The sequence below is a fragment of the Cricetulus griseus genome, chromosome X (assembly GCF_003668045.3).
Source record: "Cricetulus griseus strain 17A/GY chromosome X, alternate assembly CriGri-PICRH-1.0, whole genome shotgun sequence".
In the NCBI taxonomy this organism is placed as follows: domain Eukaryota; kingdom Metazoa; phylum Chordata; class Mammalia; order Rodentia; family Cricetidae; genus Cricetulus; species Cricetulus griseus.
In genome coordinates this window covers 65,987,222-65,991,317 of record NC_048604.1, presented here as the reverse complement: position 1 = coordinate 65,991,317, position 4,096 = coordinate 65,987,222, and the positions used below count along the sequence as shown (strand labels likewise).

The following is a 4,096-nucleotide window of genomic DNA, read 5'->3' as shown; positions in this document are numbered from 1 at the left end:
TTTCTGTTGTTGAGTGAAATCTTATTCTGTCATCTCCACATATCTTCTTTTAGTGGGTGCAGGTGGGGTCTCTCTATCTCCTCTTGTGGCCCAGTGGTGTGTGGGGGCCAGGAATTCAATGTCCACAACTCTGAATGGTCTTGACTCTCCTGGTAGTCTCCTCACTAGATCCTGGGTTGGTTGGTGGAATGGAGGAGTGGGGAGCTAGCCGATTCCGGGCGCAGGGAGCTCCTCCCTGACTGGGTGTGTCTACCCTAAGCCCTCAGGCGCAGGCGGGGGGTGGGGGGGTGGGGGGGTCAGGGTGGATGCTGTTTTGGGCGGGAGTCGGAAAAGGGCAGAGACTCACTCACCTAGTTCCTGGGTTGGTCGGCGGAATGGAAGGGTGGGGTGCTAGCAGATTCAGGGTGCAGGGAGGTCCTCCCTACCTGGGCGTGTCAACCCCAAGCCCTAGGGCGAAGGCAGGGGTCGGGGGGGGGGGTGGTCAGGGTGGATGCTGTTTTGGGCGGGAGTTGGAAAAGGGCAGAGACTCACTCCCTTAGTTCCTGGGTCGGTTGGCGAAATGGTAGGGTCCAGTTTGTCTTTTTAAATGAAATATGAACATATTTCTTTATTAGTATGCTCAAGAATGAACATTATTTTCACTCTTCATGTGATAGAGAATACATTTGACCCATGTTGTGGGAGGAGAATGACAAGGGCTCCCAAAGTGAGTGTCAAACGGTTTCCCAAGCAATCCCCATTCAACCAAGGACAGAATGTTCCTGATAGCATTGTCTCTGCTATAAGCTCTAGTCCCCCAATTCTTTATTCCAGCATGAATTGACTATTTTGTCTTTGCTACTCTTCAAAATCCAAGCAGTCAAACTCACCCAGGCTGCCTCTGAGTCTGCACACCATCCCCCTTTGGAGTGTTACTGCCTTGATACCCTCAGAAGGGAACCGGGTGAGAATAAAAGGTTACACATATCAAAACCACACAAACATTAATAAACGGCACTTAGACATAGGCTTAGCATTATCAAACTTCCTCTTCAAATGGTGGTGGTCAGGACCACCATCATGGTAACATTTATGGAGATTTTGTATGAAAAGTCATAAGGGACCAGTGTTACCATCATCTTACCCTGCACAGAGGAATGAGTTTGCAGCTGAAAGTAGACACTATCCCTGGCTTAAGTGTTTCATGTTGTAAAATAGTGACATTCTGCCTCTCGCCTGTCTTAGGTATCATTTCATTTTTTTTTTAAAGGAAGATTAAAAATAGGTAGAAGAGAGGATGAGGAGATGGGGACAAAACAACCCTGTAAGACAATAAAAATACAAAAAACAGATGTAGTACAATATTTATAATAGAAAGTGGCTGAAAACCTTACATGCTAACAGACAATATGATACACAAGTAGGGTAGGAACAGACAGGAAAGGGCAGAGGCCACAGCCTACACCAAGAGCCTCTCAATGGACTCCTGAATGGACTGGATCTGCTGCTTTAGCTGAGAGCCTTCTTTGATGGTAACAGAACAGGCGATGACAGGTCTGTATACCCTACAGGCCTGTCCTAGGGCCTGCTTGGAGCGCACAAATACATAGGGGACATTCTTGTCTTCACACAGCAGTGGGAGGTGCAGGATGATCTCCAAGGGCTCAGCGTCTGCTGCCATCACAATGAACTCAGAGATGCCCCTGTTGAGGGTTTTGGTGGCTTCATTGGCTCCTTTCCGAAGCTGCTTATAGTTACAGGGCTGCTGAACAAGGTCCAGCAGCTTCTTGGTGAGATGAGCATCTGCCAGGGGATAGGCCTTCGGATCACAGAAATCACATCAGCCTCTGTCATGGCTGTGGTGCGCTGGCCTCGCTTCGATCCGAGAACAGCCCACCTCAGACTGACCGAAACGCCACGCGGAAAGAACCCAGTTTGTCTTTTTTTTTTTTAAGAAAGGTCTTACTCTGGAGTTCAGGCTGTCCTTACATCACTATACAGCCTAGGTGGACCTCAAACTCACAACAATCCTTCCACTGAACCTTCCTGGTTGTTTGTGTTTTGATGCCTAAACTGGTACCTATTTTTCACATAGCTCTCTTTTGTCTCGTGGACCAATGTTTAATCCACCAGGCATGGTGTTGCCATTGTAATTGCCTTAGCACGATTAGAAAACATGTTTTGTACCCACAGGTATTGGGTCTCCCTACTAAGATTATGTGAATGGTAGTTATACTTGGAAATAGTTTATTCTTGGCTAAAGAAAATGTGGTACATTTACACAATGGAGTATTATTCAGCTGTTAAAAACAATGACATGAAATTTGAAGGCAAATGGATGGAACTAGGAAAAAATATCCTAAGTGAGATAACTCAGACCCAGAAAGGCAAACATGGTATGTATTCACTTATAAGTTGACATTAGCTGTAAAGGATAACCATGCTATAATCCACAGCCCCAGAGAGGCTAGATTGTTGACTATCCCAATTGTCATCATAAAGCTTTCATCCAGTAACTGATGGAAACAGATGCAGAGACCCACAGCCAAACATTGGATTGAACTCAGGGAATTCTTCTGAAGAGAGGGAGAAAGGAAGGTACAAGCCAGGGGGGTGTCAAGAACATCCCACAGAAACAACTAACCTGGGCCCAAAGGAGCCCACAGAGTCTGGATTGGCAGCTAAGGAGCTTGCATAGGGCCAACCTATGCCCTCTACATATGTGTGACAGTTGTGTAGCGCGGTCTACTTGTGAGACTCCTAGCAGTGGGAGCAGGGGTTGTTCCTAATGCTTTGGCTGGCTTTTGAGAACCTAGTTCTCATTCTGAATTGCTTTGGCCAGCCTTAATAAAAGGGGAGGAGCTTAGTCCTACCTCCACTTGATATGCCATGCTTTGTTGATACCCTTGAGCGGCTTGTCCCTTTCTGAACAGAAACAGAAGAGGGATAGATTGGGGAGGGGGAAGGGATGAGAGGAGAGGAGAGAGGGGAAACTTTGGTCTGGATGTAAAATAAGTGAATAAATTTAATTAATAAAAAATCACTAAAAAAGAAAAATAATTTGTTTTCTCTTTTCCTTTGGCATACCACCCAAGATCCTCTTGTCATCATGGGCCACTACCACCCAGCCTGGTGTTACCCATATTATAAGAACAATGTTTAGAGTCTCACTTCCACCAAGGCATCTCTGATGCCAAGATCTGCATCTTTGACTTGGAACAGAAGAAGGCACAAGTTGATGAATTCCCACTTTGTGTCCACATTGTATCAAATAAATATGAGCAAAGCTTCTTCAAAGCCCTGGATGGCTACTTGTACTTGTGCCGACAAATACATGGTAAAAGAGTTGTGGCAAAGATGGCTTTCATATCAAAGTGAGATTCCACCCTTTCCATGTCATCTACATCAACAAGATGTCCTGTGCTGGACCTGACAGGCTCCACATAGGTATGTGTATGCCTTTGGGCAGCTCCTGGGCACATTGGCCAAGTCATCATGTCCATATGCACCAACCTGCAGAATAAGGAATATGTGATTGAGGCTGTGTATAGAGCCAAGTTCAAGCTCCCTGGCCATCAGAAGATCCACATCTCAGAGATGTGGGGCTTCACCAAGTTTAATGCAGGTGGTTGTAAAGACATAGTAGCTGAGAAGTGGCACATTCCTAGCTGTGGGGTCAAATATATCCCCAGTATTAGTACCCTAGACTAGTGGTAGGTCATGCATTCCTGAGGTTTCCCACAGTGATCTCCTATACCATGCAAGCCACATTCAGTAATAAATCTCACATCCAGTCTAAACAACAAAAAATAATTTATTCTGCATAAGCCATAAAGACCTTACCTAACCTTTCTTGTCTCAAGGTAGTCATTTCCCATGGGAATCTGAACCTAGCAATAATACCTTCTACTTTACTCCCATCGTGAACACAATGTCTCCATCTTTTTTAAAGATTTATTATTTTTAATTAGGTATATGTGTGCCTTTTTGTGGGTATGTACTCATGAGTGTGTGTGCCCATGGAGTCCAGAAGAAGGCTTCAAATCCTCTGGAACTGGGGAGAGGCAGATGTGAGTTGTCTGATGTTAGTGCTGGAAACTGAATTTGGTCCCCCTTC

At 45.4% G+C, this 4,096-nt stretch overlaps 2 pseudogenes; one reads left to right on the top strand and one right to left on the bottom strand.

The window, feature by feature from the left end:
• Positions 1-1,328: 1,328 nt before the first annotated feature.
• LOC100764081 lies at positions 1,329-1,833 on the bottom strand (annotated as a pseudogene).
• Positions 1,832-3,867, top strand: LOC100766425 (annotated as a pseudogene).
• Positions 3,868-4,096: the final 229 nt, after the last annotated feature.